The sequence below is a fragment of the Microcebus murinus genome, unplaced genomic scaffold (assembly GCF_040939455.1).
Source record: "Microcebus murinus isolate Inina unplaced genomic scaffold, M.murinus_Inina_mat1.0 scaf009_hap2_Mmur4.0, whole genome shotgun sequence".
Taxonomy (NCBI): Eukaryota; Metazoa; Chordata; class Mammalia; order Primates; family Cheirogaleidae; genus Microcebus; species Microcebus murinus.
In genome coordinates this window covers 866,298-881,185 of record NW_027438955.1, presented here as the reverse complement: position 1 = coordinate 881,185, position 14,888 = coordinate 866,298, and the positions used below count along the sequence as shown (strand labels likewise).

At 63.6% G+C, this 14,888-nt stretch overlaps 4 non-coding genes across 4 annotated transcripts; all 4 read left to right on the top strand.

The window, feature by feature from the left end:
- Window positions 1-2,771: 2,771 nt before the first annotated feature.
- On the top strand, window positions 2,772-2,890 carry LOC142867010 (5S ribosomal RNA). The gene has a single exon (XR_012916742.1). It is a non-coding gene; the product is annotated as a 5S ribosomal RNA (ribosomal RNA).
- A 3,543-nt stretch (window positions 2,891-6,433) lies between these two features.
- On the top strand, window positions 6,434-6,552 carry LOC142866989 (5S ribosomal RNA). The gene has a single exon (XR_012916721.1). It is a non-coding gene; the product is annotated as a 5S ribosomal RNA (ribosomal RNA).
- Window positions 6,553-10,122: 3,570 nt separating this feature from the next.
- LOC142866988 (5S ribosomal RNA) lies at window positions 10,123-10,241 on the top strand. The gene has a single exon (XR_012916720.1). It is a non-coding gene; the product is annotated as a 5S ribosomal RNA (ribosomal RNA).
- A 3,543-nt stretch (window positions 10,242-13,784) lies between these two features.
- Window positions 13,785-13,903, top strand: LOC142866987 (5S ribosomal RNA). Its single transcript, XR_012916719.1, has one exon. It is a non-coding gene; the product is annotated as a 5S ribosomal RNA (ribosomal RNA).
- The last annotated feature ends 985 nt before the right edge of the window (window positions 13,904-14,888 follow it).

Sequence of the window (14,888 nt, the reverse complement as noted above, 5' to 3'; positions counted from 1 at the left end):
GACACCCACCCGATGAAGGTGATTCCTCTGTGTCCACTTAGGTGTCCATCGGTTCGTACCCATTTGCTGGTGAGCGCGAGCACGTGGTGCTCGTGTGTCCATTCTTGGGCTACCTGGCTTACTGGAACGGGTTCCAGCTCTGGCCAGGAGAACCACGAGAGGTGCCCTCTCACCGCTGCTCCTCCTAGCTGAATAGCACTCCGTGGTGTCCACGCGCCACATTTCATTTACGCACTCGTGGGTCGATGGGCACTCGGGTCGCTTCCAGGTCTTTGCGATTGTGACTTGTGCCCTGACTCTAACCCTAACCCTTACCCAGCCCGTCTCCTCCTCGGCCCCTGCCTGACTGACTCCTTCCCGCCCGGCCTGTCACCTGTCACCGTCCTCTGCCCCTGCCTGACACGCTCCTCCCCGCCCGGGCCGTCACCGTCCTCGGCCCCTGCCTGACGGGGCTCCTCCGTCGCCTGGGCCTTCCAAGGGCTTGGTGTGGACGCTGGTTCCAGGACGCCCTCCCAGGGACCCGGTAGCAGGGCGGCCGCAGCGTCTCGCGCCACCCAACCGTCCGCCGGCCGGCGGCCGGCGCTAAGTGGCCTGCGGGGGACGTGCCCCCACTGTGGGGCGGGCGCCCAGCCTGGTGTCTTCTCTGAGGCCCCGTGGCTGCTTTTCCCCCCCGCAAGGGGAGAGCCGCGGAGGTGGGGACCGCCTCCTCGTGGGGACGTACACCCAGCTCTCCACGTCGGATTCCGGGGCTCTCTGTCCTGCCAGAAGGCCCAGCTGGCCTGCGGGTCCTTAGAGTGGCAAAAACATCCGAAAACTGAGATTGAGGGTCCGGTGGTTGTCTGCACTTTTGTGCTGGGCACCCCAGGGAGGCCCGGGGGCTAGCTGGACAACGCGGTCTGCTGGGCAGGGGGGGCGGTTTGGAGGAGCAACTGATGCCCTTTGCACTTTGGGTAGCAAGTGTCTGAGGTGTCTCTGAGCCCTGCGCCATGTCGGGGGGTGGGGTGGGGGGGTGGGAGGTCGGGGGGGGGGTGGAGGAGCAGGAGGAGGAGGAGGAGGAGGTGGGAAGGGCCGTGGCCTGCAGTCGTGTTCCCGGGGTGGCTTCTTCCACAGGCTGCTTGGCCTGGGCTCCCTGCACCTGGGCCTTTGGAGGACTGGCCCTGTGCTTGCCAACGCTTCCCCTGCAGGGACCCAGAGCTGGGAGGTTGCATCTCTCAGCCCTGGGTCGGGCAGAGCCCCAGCGGGCCATGCCCACAACCTCTCTCAGCACGGGTCCCCCAGAAGGCTCCTTTGGGACCAGGATTCTCTTGCGGGTGACTCTTTAAGGTCTGGCCCCTGGATGGAGGGGCACCAGGAGTAGAGGAGCAGGAAGGGGAAGGGGGTGGCCATGCGAGGGGACACTTTCAGGCCAAGTCCCAGCTTCAGCCTGATCCTCCTGGGAACCCCGGGGTGTACGTCACACCTCCTGGTTGTCCCGCTCTGAGACAAGGGCTCTGAGACAAGGAGCCGGGCTGCGCATTCCCCCAGCAGCCAGTCGTGGGCTGAGGACACCTGGGGCGTTGGGAACTCCCTGGCTTCTCCTTGGCTTAACATCTGGAGCTGCTTGTGAATCGTGCCGCCACACACACCCGAGTGCAGGTGTCTTCTGCACAGACTGCGGGCCTCGCTCTTCTGAATGCCGCTAGCTCGCCACCCACCCACGGGTGAACCTGGTCAGGGTACTTTCTCTCGGGGGCAGACTCTGATCCTGGCGGGCTACCGGTGTTTCTGTTTGCTCGTTTCTTTCTTCCATTTCGGGAAAGGCTTCCTTACTGGGTGTGGAAATCTCCTATGCCTTTCCTCGCCTATTCTGTCAGCTTTAAAATTCTCTTTCAGTTGCCACCCTCACAGATGGATTAGGAAACTCTTTCCGGTGCACTCATTAGTGAAATGACCTCAATGAAGCTGGAATCCAATATCTAATCGCCGATTTTTAGCGAGTCCACACGCCAGGGTGGTCGGGGTCCAATGCAGCCCCGGCCAGGCCCAGGCCCCTTGGACTGGGCCACAGGAGGACACAGAGGAGGGTCCCGGCCCCCACGGTCGCGTTGCCGGCAGTTCTCCAAGGGCTTGGGCGTTTTCCAGAGGTAGGAGATGGAGGGGACTGATTTCTTCAGCGCCCCACAAACCACGCCACCCCACCCATGGGACACATCCCTAGAGAGAGAGAGAGACGCCCCATACACTCGCTCCCCTCCCCCATGCGCTGTGCCCCAGCCCGGGCCCGGGGGAATAGGCGGCAGCCCACCCACAGGGTGGGGGGCGCAGCTGAAAGGGGTTGTCGGGGATGGCGGACCCTGCCTGGGGTCAAAGGGCGGGCGACCCGCGCGTGCGCAATCGGCGGCGGGCGGCGGCGGCGGCGGCGGCGGCCACGAGCTGGGGGTGGGCCAGGCGAGGAGAGGAAGGGGGCTGGAAGGTCTCCACCTTGGCGAGTCCAGCCGTGGAGGCGCATCTTGTGTGAGTGTGAGTGAGTGAGTGTGAGTGTGAGTGTGTGTGTGTGTGTGTGTGTGTGTATAGAGAGACAGCCCCCCACCCCGGCCCGCCGCTCCCTGCCCGCCCCGCCCCGCCCCGCCTGTCACCCCCGTCCCTCGGAGCCCGCCGGACCCGGCCGGTGAACTCAACAGGCCCGGCCCGGTGCGGGTCAGCGCCGGCGCGGGGCCTGGGGCGGGGGGAGGAGGCGGCGGGGAAGCGCAGAGAGGCTCGGCTTCTTGAGCGGGGCAGGGGCGCCCTCCGCCGTCTAGGGCCACACCACCCTGAAGGCGCCCGATCTCGTCTGGTCTCGGAAGCTAAGCAGGGTCGGGCCTGGTTAGTACTTGGATGGGAGACCGCCTGGGAATACCGGGTGCCGTAGGCTTCTTCTTTTTTTTTTTTTTGTTTTGCCTCTTGTTCTGTCCCCTTTCTGGGAGCGAGTCGGCGGCCCGGGGTGGGGGTCACCCCCACCCTCAGCGCCCGCCGCGGTGCCTGGCGCCCCAGCCCGCACCGTGGGGCCTCCTCTTGTCCCAAGCCGCGACACCGCCGTCACGCGGCAGCATGCGTGGCTTCTGGACTGTCAGGTCTCAGACCAAAGGTCTGCTCTGTGGGAACCGACACGCTGGAGGAAACCTTGAGAGTCTGAGAGGGGAGGGAGTTCCAGAAGAAGGCCAGGATGTCATTTTGAGGGAGTATGTGACCAGAACTCGTCCCGTTGCTTTTGGGGTTCTATGGGCTACACGTAGGAATCTTTGGTGGTGGCACCTGATGTTGGGGGATCCGGAGTCACACCCAGACCTGCTCCACAGGCCTCCTTTTACTTTTCTCTTCGGATTCATTATGTTTAAAAAGTGTCTCTTATCTCTATGATTGCATTTTCTTTTCTCTCTCTTTTCAAGCAGATGATGGGAGTCCAAGTATTAAGGTGACATGTGTTGCCCGTGCCCCCCTCCCCCCTGTGTTCTTATTCATTTACCTCTGATGTTGTTCCAGCGTATTGTGGGGGTACCAATGTTAAGGTCGGGTACGTTGCCCTCTCCCAGCCTCCCCCCTCGGGTCAGAGCCTCAAGTGCGCCCATCCCCCAGTCGGTGCGCACCCACCCCATTCCTAATGGAGGTGTATGCCCATCCCCTCCCCCCACCCGCCCGACACCCACCCGATGAAGGTGATTCCTCTGTGTCCACTTAGGTGTCCATCGGTTCGTACCCATTTGCTGGTGAGCGCGAGCACGTGGTGCTCGTGTGTCCATTCTTGGGCTACCTGGCTTACTGGAACGGGTTCCAGCTCTGGCCAGGAGAACCACGAGAGGTGCCCTCTCACCGCTGCTCCTCCTAGCTGAATAGCACTCCGTGGTGTCCACGCGCCACATTTCATTTACGCACTCGTGGGTCGATGGGCACTCGGGTCGCTTCCAGGTCTTTGCGATTGTGACTTGTGCCCTGACTCTAACCCTAACCCTTACCCAGCCCGTCTCCTCCTCGGCCCCTGCCTGACTGACTCCTTCCCGCCCGGCCTGTCACCTGTCACCGTCCTCTGCCCCTGCCTGACACGCTCCTCCCCGCCCGGGCCGTCACCGTCCTCGGCCCCTGCCTGACGGGGCTCCTCCGTCGCCTGGGCCTTCCAAGGGCTTGGTGTGGACGCTGGTTCCAGGACGCCCTCCCAGGGACCCGGTAGCAGGGCGGCCGCAGCGTCTCGCGCCACCCAACCGTCCGCCGGCCGGCGGCCGGCGCTAAGTGGCCTGCGGGGGACGTGCCCCCACTGTGGGGCGGGCGCCCAGCCTGGTGTCTTCTCTGAGGCCCCGTGGCTGCTTTTCCCCCCCGCAAGGGGAGAGCCGCGGAGGTGGGGACCGCCTCCTCGTGGGGACGTACACCCAGCTCTCCACGTCGGATTCCGGGGCTCTCTGTCCTGCCAGAAGGCCCAGCTGGCCTGCGGGTCCTTAGAGTGGCAAAAACATCCGAAAACTGAGATTGAGGGTCCGGTGGTTGTCTGCACTTTTGTGCTGGGCACCCCAGGGAGGCCCGGGGGCTAGCTGGACAACGCGGTCTGCTGGGCAGGGGGGGCGGTTTGGAGGAGCAACTGATGCCCTTTGCACTTTGGGTAGCAAGTGTCTGAGGTGTCTCTGAGCCCTGCGCCATGTCGGGGGGTGGGGTGGGGGGGTGGGAGGTCGGGGGGGGGTGGAGGAGCAGGAGGAGGAGGAGGAGGAGGTGGGAAGGGCCGTGGCCTGCAGTCGTGTTCCCGGGGTGGCTTCTTCCACAGGCTGCTTGGCCTGGGCTCCCTGCACCTGGGCCTTTGGAGGACTGGCCCTGTGCTTGCCAACGCTTCCCCTGCAGGGACCCAGAGCTGGGAGGTTGCATCTCTCAGCCCTGGGTCGGGCAGAGCCCCAGCGGGCCATGCCCACAACCTCTCTCAGCACGGGTCCCCCAGAAGGCTCCTTTGGGACCAGGATTCTCTTGCGGGTGACTCTTTAAGGTCTGGCCCCTGGATGGAGGGGCACCAGGAGTAGAGGAGCAGGAAGGGGAAGGGGGTGGCCATGCGAGGGGACACTTTCAGGCCAAGTCCCAGCTTCAGCCTGATCCTCCTGGGAACCCCGGGGTGTACGTCACACCTCCTGGTTGTCCCGCTCTGAGACAAGGGCTCTGAGACAAGGAGCCGGGCTGCGCATTCCCCCAGCAGCCAGTCGTGGGCTGAGGACACCTGGGGCGTTGGGAACTCCCTGGCTTCTCCTTGGCTTAACATCTGGAGCTGCTTGTGAATCGTGCCGCCACACACACCCGAGTGCAGGTGTCTTCTGCACAGACTGCGGGCCTCGCTCTTCTGAATGCCGCTAGCTCGCCACCCACCCACGGGTGAACCTGGTCAGGGTACTTTCTCTCGGGGGCAGACTCTGATCCTGGCGGGCTACCGGTGTTTCTGTTTGCTCGTTTCTTTCTTCCATTTCGGGAAAGGCTTCCTTACTGGGTGTGGAAATCTCCTATGCCTTTCCTCGCCTATTCTGTCAGCTTTAAAATTCTCTTTCAGTTGCCACCCTCACAGATGGATTAGGAAACTCTTTCCGGTGCACTCATTAGTGAAATGACCTCAATGAAGCTGGAATCCAATATCTAATCGCCGATTTTTAGCGAGTCCACACGCCAGGGTGGTCGGGGTCCAATGCAGCCCCGGCCAGGCCCAGGCCCCTTGGACTGGGCCACAGGAGGACACAGAGGAGGGTCCCGGCCCCCACGGTCGCGTTGCCGGCAGTTCTCCAAGGGCTTGGGCGTTTTCCAGAGGTAGGAGATGGAGGGGACTGATTTCTTCAGCGCCCCACAAACCACGCCACCCCACCCATGGGACACATCCCTAGAGAGAGAGAGAGACGCCCCATACACTCGCTCCCCTCCCCCATGCGCTGTGCCCCAGCCCGGGCCCGGGGGAATAGGCGGCAGCCCACCCACAGGGTGGGGGGCGCAGCTGAAAGGGGTTGTCGGGGATGGCGGACCCTGCCTGGGGTCAAAGGGCGGGCGACCCGCGCGTGCGCAATCGGCGGCGGCGGCGGCGGCGGCGGCGGCCACGAGCTGGGGGTGGGCCAGGCGAGGAGAGGAAGGGGGCTGGAAGGTCTCCACCTTGGCGAGTCCAGCCGTGGAGGCGCATCTTGTGTGAGTGTGAGTGAGTGAGTGTGAGTGTGAGTGTGTGTGTGTGTGTGTGTGTGTGTGTGTATAGAGAGACAGCCCCCCACCCCGGCCCGCCGCTCCCTGCCCGCCCCGCCCCGCCCCGCCCCGCCCCGCCTGTCACCCCCGTCCCTCGGAGCCCGCCGGACCCGGCCGGTGAACTCAACAGGCCCGGCCCGGTGCGGGTCAGCGCCGGCGCGGGGCCTGGGGCGGGGGGAGGAGGCGGCGGGGAAGCGCAGAGAGGCTCGGCTTCTTGAGCGGGGCAGGGGCGCCCTCCGCCGTCTAGGGCCACACCACCCTGAACGCGCCCGATCTCGTCTGGTCTCGGAAGCTAAGCAGGGTCGGGCCTGGTTAGTACTTGGATGGGAGACCGCCTGGGAATACCGGGTGCCGTAGGCTTCTTCTTTTTTTTTTTTTTGTTTTGCCTCTTGTTCTGTCCCCTTTCTGGGAGCGAGTCGGCGGCCCGGGGTGGGGGTCACCCCCACCCTCAGCGCCCGCCGCGGTGCCTGGCGCCCCAGCCCGCACCGTGGGGCCTCCTCTTGTCCCAAGCCGCGACACCGCCGTCACGCGGCAGCATGCGTGGCTTCTGGACTGTCAGGTCTCAGACCAAAGGTCTGCTCTGTGGGAACCGACACGCTGGAGGAAACCTTGAGAGTCTGAGAGGGGAGGGAGTTCCAGAAGAAGGCCAGGATGTCATTTTGAGGGAGTATGTGACCAGAACTCGTCCCGTTGCTTTTGGGGTTCTATGGGCTACACGTAGGAATCTTTGGTGGTGGCACCTGATGTTGGGGGATCCGGAGTCACACCCAGACCTGCTCCACAGGCCTCCTTTTACTTCTCTCTTCGGATTCATTATGTTTAAAAAGTGTCTCTTATCTCTATGATTGCATTTTCTTTTCTCTCTCTTTTCAAGCAGATGATGGGAGTCCAAGTATTAAGGTGACATGTGTTGCCCGTGCCCCCCTCCCCCCTGTGTTCTTATTCATTTACCTCTGATGTTGTTCCAGCGTATTGTGGGGGTACCAATGTTAAGGTCGGGTACGTTGCCCTCTCCCAGCCTCCCCCCTCGGGTCAGAGCCTCAAGTGCGCCCATCCCCCAGTCGGTGCGCACCCACCCCATTCCTAATGGAGGTGTATGCCCATCCCCTCCCCCCACCCGCCCGACACCCACCCGATGAAGGTGATTCCTCTGTGTCCACTTAGGTGTCCATCGGTTCGTACCCATTTGCTGGTGAGCGCGAGCACGTGGTGCTCGTGTGTCCATTCTTGGGCTACCTGGCTTACTGGAACGGGTTCCAGCTCTGGCCAGGAGAACCACGAGAGGTGCCCTCTCACCGCTGCTCCTCCTAGCTGAATAGCACTCCGTGGTGTCCACGCGCCACATTTCATTTACGCACTCGTGGGTCGATGGGCACTCGGGTCGCTTCCAGGTCTTTGCGATTGTGACTTGTGCCCTGACTCTAACCCTAACCCTTACCCAGCCCGTCTCCTCCTCGGCCCCTGCCTGACTGACTCCTTCCCGCCCGGCCTGTCACCTGTCACCGTCCTCTGCCCCTGCCTGACACGCTCCTCCCCGCCCGGGCCGTCACCGTCCTCGGCCCCTGCCTGACGGGGCTCCTCCGTCGCCTGGGCCTTCCAAGGGCTTGGTGTGGACGCTGGTTCCAGGACGCCCTCCCAGGGACCCGGTAGCAGGGCGGCCGCAGCGTCTCGCGCCACCCAACCGTCCGCCGGCCGGCGGCCGGCGCTAAGTGGCCTGCGGGGGACGTGCCCCCACTGTGGGGCGGGCGCCCAGCCTGGTGTCTTCTCTGAGGCCCCGTGGCTGCTTCGCCCAGCCTGGTGTCTTCTCTGAGGCCCCGTGGCTGCTTTTCCCCCCCGCAAGGGGAGAGCCGCGGAGGTGGGGACCGCCTCCTCGTGGGGACGTACACCCAGCTCTCCACGTCGGATTCCGGGGCTCTCTGTCCTGCCAGAAGGCCCAGCTGGCCTGCGGGTCCTTAGAGTGGCAAAAACATCCGAAAACTGAGATTGAGGGTCCGGTGGTTGTCTGCACTTTTGTGCTGGGCACCCCAGGGAGGCCCGGGGGCTGGCTGGACAACGCGGTCTGCTGGGCAGGGGGGGCGGTTTGGAGGAGCAACTGATGCCCTTTGCACTTTGGGTAGCAAGTGTCTGAGGTGTCTCTGAGCCCTGCGCCATGTCGGGGGGTGGGGTGGGGGGGTGGGAGGTCGGGGGGGGGTGGAGGAGCAGGAGGAGGAGGAGGAGGAGGTGGGAAGGGCCGTGGCCTGCAGTCGTGTTCCCGGGGTGGCTTCTTCCACAGGCTGCTTGGCCTGGGCTCCCTGCACCTGGGCCTTTGGAGGACTGGCCCTGTGCTTGCCAACGCTTCCCCTGCAGGGACCCAGAGCTGGGAGGTTGCATCTCTCAGCCCTGGGTCGGGCAGAGCCCCAGCGGGCCATGCCCACAACCTCTCTCAGCACGGGTCCCCCAGAAGGCTCCTTTGGGACCAGGATTCTCTTGCGGGTGACTCTTTAAGGTCTGGCCCCTGGATGGAGGGGCACCAGGAGTAGAGGAGCAGGAAGGGGAAGGGGGTGGCCATGCGAGGGGACACTTTCAGGCCAAGTCCCAGCTTCAGCCTGATCCTCCTGGGAACCCCGGGGTGTACGTCACACCTCCTGGTTGTCCCGCTCTGAGACAAGGGCTCTGAGACAAGGAGCCGGGCTGCGCATTCCCCCAGCAGCCAGTCGTGGGCTGAGGACACCTGGGGCGTTGGGAACTCCCTGGCTTCTCCTTGGCTTAACATCTGGAGCTGCTTGTGAATCGTGCCGCCACACACACCCGAGTGCAGGTGTCTTCTGCACAGACTGCGGGCCTCGCTCTTCTGAATGCCGCTAGCTCGCCACCCACCCACGGGTGAACCTGGTCAGGGTACTTTCTCTCGGGGGCAGACTCTGATCCTGGCGGGCTACCGGTGTTTCTGTTTGCTCGTTTCTTTCTTCCATTTCGGGAAAGGCTTCCTTACTGGGTGTGGAAATCTCCTATGCCTTTCCTCGCCTATTCTGTCAGCTTTAAAATTCTCTTTCAGTTGCCACCCTCACAGATGGATTAGGAAACTCTTTCCGGTGCACTCATTAGTGAAATGACCTCAATGAAGCTGGAATCCAATATCTAATCGCCGATTTTTAGCGAGTCCACACGCCAGGGTGGTCGGGGTCCAATGCAGCCCCGGCCAGGCCCAGGCCCCTTGGACTGGGCCACAGGAGGACACAGAGGAGGGTCCCGGCCCCCACGGTCGCGTTGCCGGCAGTTCTCCAAGGGCTTGGGCGTTTTCCAGAGGTAGGAGATGGAGGGGACTGATTTCTTCAGCGCCCCACAAACCACGCCACCCCACCCATGGGACACATCCCTAGAGAGAGAGAGAGACGCCCCATACACTCGCTCCCCTCCCCCATGCGCTGTGCCCCAGCCCGGGCCCGGGGGAATAGGCGGCAGCCCACCCACAGGGTGGGGGGCGCAGCTGAAAGGGGTTGTCGGGGATGGCGGACCCTGCCTGGGGTCAAAGGGCGGGCGACCCGCGCGTGCGCAATCGGCGGCGGCGGCGGCGGCGGCGGCGGCCACGAGCTGGGGGTGGGCCAGGCGAGGAGAGGAAGGGGGCTGGAAGGTCTCCACCTTGGCGAGTCCAGCCGTGGAGGCGCATCTTGTGTGAGTGTGAGTGAGTGAGTGTGAGTGTGAGTGTGTGTGTGTGTGTGTGTGTATAGAGAGACAGCCCCCCACCCCGGCCCGCCGCTCCCTGCCCGCCCCGCCCCGCCCCGCCCCGCCTGTCACCCCCGTCCCTCGGAGCCCGCCGGACCCGGCCGGTGAACTCAACAGGCCCGGCCCGGTGCGGGTCAGCGCCGGCGCGGGGCCTGGGGCGGGGGGAGGAGGCGGCGGGGAAGCGCAGAGAGGCTCGGCTTCTTGAGCGGGGCAGGGGCGCCCTCCGCCGTCTAGGGCCACACCACCCTGAACGCGCCCGATCTCGTCTGGTCTCGGAAGCTAAGCAGGGTCGGGCCTGGTTAGTACTTGGATGGGAGACCGCCTGGGAATACCGGGTGCCGTAGGCTTCTTCTTTTTTTTTTTTTTGTTTTGCCTCTTGTTCTGTCCCCTTTCTGGGAGCGAGTCGGCGGCCCGGGGTGGGGGTCACCCCCACCCTCAGCGCCCGCCGCGGTGCCTGGCGCCCCAGCCCGCACCGTGGGGCCTCCTCTTGTCCCAAGCCGCGACACCGCCGTCACGCGGCAGCATGCGTGGCTTCTGGACTGTCAGGTCTCAGACCAAAGGTCTGCTCTGTGGGAACCGACACGCTGGAGGAAACCTTGAGAGTCTGAGAGGGGAGGGAGTTCCAGAAGAAGGCCAGGATGTCATTTTGAGGGAGTATGTGACCAGAACTCGTCCCGTTGCTTTTGGGGTTCTATGGGCTACACGTAGGAATCTTTGGTGGTGGCACCTGATGTTGGGGGATCCGGAGTCACACCCAGACCTGCTCCACAGGCCTCCTTTTACTTTTCTCTTCGGATTCATTATGTTTAAAAAGTGTCTCTTATCTCTATGATTGCATTTTCTTTTCTCTCTCTTTTCAAGCAGATGATGGGAGTCCAAGTATTAAGGTGACATGTGTTGCCCGTGCCCCCCTCCCCCCTGTGTTCTTATTCATTTACCTCTGATGTTGTTCCAGCGTATTGTGGGGGTACCAATGTTAAGGTCGGGTACGTTGCCCTCTCCCAGCCTCCCCCCTCGGGTCAGAGCCTCAAGTGCGCCCATCCCCCAGTCGGTGCGCACCCACCCCATTCCTAATGGAGGTGTATGCCCATCCCCTCCCCCCACCCGCCCGACACCCACCCGATGAAGGTGATTCCTCTGTGTCCACTTAGGTGTCCATCGGTTCGTACCCATTTGCTGGTGAGCGCGAGCACGTGGTGCTCGTGTGTCCATTCTTGGGCTACCTGGCTTACTGCTGGCTTACTGGAACGGGTTCCAGCTCTGGCCAGGAGAACCACGAGAGGTGCCCTCTCACCGCTGCTCCTCCTAGCTGAATAGCACTCCGTGGTGTCCACGCGCCACATTTCATTTACGCACTCGTGGGTCGATGGGCACTCGGGTCGCTTCCAGGTCTTTGCGATTGTGACTTGTGCCCTGACTCTAACCCTAACCCTTACCCAGCCCGTCTCCTCCTCGGCCCCTGCCTGACTGACTCCTTCCCGCCCGGCCTGTCACCTGTCACCGTCCTCTGCCCCTGCCTGACACGCTCCTCCCCGCCCGGGCCGTCACCGTCCTCGGCCCCTGCCTGACGGGGCTCCTCCGTCGCCTGGGCCTTCCAAGGGCTTGGTGTGGACGCTGGTTCCAGGACGCCCTCCCAGGGACCCGGTAGCAGGGCGGCCGCAGCGTCTCGCGCCACCCAACCGTCCGCCGGCCGGCGGCCGGCGCTAAGTGGCCTGCGGGGGACGTGCCCCCACTGTGGGGCGGGCGCCCAGCCTGGTGTCTTCTCTGAGGCCCCGTGGCTGCTTTTCCCCCCCGCAAGGGGAGAGCCGCGGAGGTGGGGACCGCCTCCTCGTGGGGACGTACACCCAGCTCTCCACGTCGGATTCCGGGGCTCTCTGTCCTGCCAGAAGGCCCAGCTGGCCTGCGGGTCCTTAGAGTGGCAAAAACATCCGAAAACTGAGATTGAGGGTCCGGTGGTTGTCTGCACTTTTGTGCTGGGCACCCCAGGGAGGCCCGGGGGCTAGCTGGACAACGCGGTCTGCTGGGCAGGGGGGGCGGTTTGGAGGAGCAACTGATGCCCTTTGCACTTTGGGTAGCAAGTGTCTGAGGTGTCTCTGAGCCCTGCGCCATGTCGGGGGGTGGGGTGGGGGGGTGGGAGGTCGGGGGGGGGGTGGAGGAGCAGGAGGAGGAGGAGGAGGAGGTGGGAAGGGCCGTGGCCTGCAGTCGTGTTCCCGGGGTGGCTTCTTCCACAGGCTGCTTGGCCTGGGCTCCCTGCACCTGGGCCTTTGGAGGACTGGCCCTGTGCTTGCCAACGCTTCCCCTGCAGGGACCCAGAGCTGGGAGGTTGCATCTCTCAGCCCTGGGTCGGGCAGAGCCCCAGCGGGCCATGCCCACAACCTCTCTCAGCACGGGTCCCCCAGAAGGCTCCTTTGGGACCAGGATTCTCTTGCGGGTGACTCTTTAAGGTCTGGCCCCTGGATGGAGGGGCACCAGGAGTAGAGGAGCAGGAAGGGGAAGGGGGTGGCCATGCGAGGGGACACTTTCAGGCCAAGTCCCAGCTTCAGCCTGATCCTCCTGGGAACCCCGGGGTGTACGTCACACCTCCTGGTTGTCCCGCTCTGAGACAAGGGCTCTGAGACAAGGAGCCGGGCTGCGCATTCCCCCAGCAGCCAGTCGTGGGCTGAGGACACCTGGGGCGTTGGGAACTCCCTGGCTTCTCCTTGGCTTAACATCTGGAGCTGCTTGTGAATCGTGCCGCCACACACACCCGAGTGCAGGTGTCTTCTGCACAGACTGCGGGCCTCGCTCTTCTGAATGCCGCTAGCTCGCCACCCACCCACGGGTGAACCTGGTCAGGGTACTTTCTCTCGGGGGCAGACTCTGATCCTGGCGGGCTACCGGTGTTTCTGTTTGCTCGTTTCTTTCTTCCATTTCCGGAAAGGCTTCCTTACTGGGTGTGGAAATCTCCTATGCCTTTCCTCGCCTATTCTGTCAGCTTTAAAATTCTCTTTCAGTTGCCACCCTCACAGATGGATTAGGAAACTCTTTCCGGTGCACTCATTAGTGAAATGACCTCAATGAAGCTGGAATCCAATATCTAATCGCCGATTTTTAGCGAGTCCACACGCCAGGGTGGTCGGGGTCCAATGCAGCCCCGGCCAGGCCCAGGCCCCTTGGACTGGGCCACAGGAGGACACAGAGGAGGGTCCCGGCCCCCACGGTCGCGTTGCCGGCAGTTCTCCAAGGGCTTGGGCGTTTTCCAGAGGTAGGAGATGGAGGGGACTGATTTCTTCAGCGCCCCACAAACCACGCCACCCCACCCATGGGACACATCCCTAGAGAGAGAGAGAGACGCCCCATACACTCGCTCCCCTCCCCCATGCGCTGTGCCCCAGCCCGGGCCCGGGGGAATAGGCGGCAGCCCACCCACAGGGTGGGGGGCGCAGCTGAAAGGGGTTGTCGGGGATGGCGGACCCTGCCTGGGGTCAAAGGGCGGGCGACCCGCGCGTGCGCAATCGGCGGCGGCGGCGGCGGCGGCGGCGGCCACGAGCTGGGGGTGGGCCAGGCGAGGAGAGGAAGGGGGCTGGAAGGTCTCCACCTTGGCGAGTCCAGCCGTGGAGGCGCATCTTGTGTGAGTGTGAGTGAGTGAGTGTGAGTGTGTGTGTGTGTGTGTGTGTGTATAGAGAGACAGCCCCCCACCCCGGCCCGCCGCTCCCTGCCCGCCCCGCCCCGCCCCGCCCCGCCCCGCCTGTCACCCCCGTCCCTCGGAGCCCGCCGGACCCGGCCGGTGAACTCAACAGGCCCGGCCCGGTGCGGGTCAGCGCCGGCGCGGGGCCTGGGGCGGGGGGAGGAGGCGGCGGGGAAGCGCAGAGAGGCTCGGCTTCTTGAGCGGGGCAGGGGCGCCCTCCGCCGTCTAGGGCCACACCACCCTGAACGCGCCCGATCTCGTCTGGTCTCGGAAGCTAAGCAGGGTCGGGCCTGGTTAGTACTTGGATGGGAGACCGCCTGGGAATACCGGGTGCCGTAGGCTTCTTCTTTTTTTTTTTTTTGTTTTGCCTCTTGTTCTGTCCCCTTTCTGGGAGCGAGTCGGCGGCCCGGGGTGGGGGTCACCCCCACCCTCAGCGCCCGCCGCGGTGCCTGGCGCCCCAGCCCGCACCGTGGGGCCTCCTCTTGTCCCAAGCCGCGACACCGCCGTCACGCGGCAGCATGCGTGGCTTCTGGACTGTCAGGTCTCAGACCAAAGGTCTGCTCTGTGGGAACCGACACGCTGGAGGAAACCTTGAGAGTCTGAGAGGGGAGGGAGTTCCAGAAGAAGGCCAGGATGTCATTTTGAGGGAGTATGTGACCAGAACTCGTCCCGTTGCTTTTGGGGTTCTATGGGCTACACGTAGGAATCTTTGGTGGTGGCACCTGATGTTGGGGGATCCGGAGTCACACCCAGACCTGCTCCACAGGCCTCCTTTTACTTTTCTCTTCGGATTCATTATGTTTAAAAAGTGTCTCTTATCTCTATGATTGCATTTTCTTTTCTCTCTCTTTTCAAGCAGATGATGGGAGTCCAAGTATTAAGGTGACATGTGTTGCCCGTGCCCCCCTCCCCCCTGTGTTCTTATTCATTTACCTCTGATGTTGTTCCAGCGTATTGTGGGGGTACCAATGTTAAGGTCGGGTACGTTGCCCTCTCCCAGCCTCCCCCCTCGGGTCAGAGCCTCAAGTGCGCCCATCCCCCAGTCGGTGCGCACCCACCCCATTCCTAATGGAGGTGTATGCCCATCCCCTCCCCCCACCCGCCCGACACCCACCCGATGAAGGTGATTCCTCTGTGTCCACTTAGGTGTCCATCGGTTCGTACCCATTTGCTGGTGAGCGCGAGCACGTGGTGCTCGTGTGTCCATTCTTGGGCTACCTGGCTTACTGGAACGGGTTCCAGCTCTGGCCAGGAGAACCACGAGAGGTGCCCTCTCACCGCTGCTCCTCCTAGCTGAATAGCACTCCGTGGTGTCCACGCGCCACAT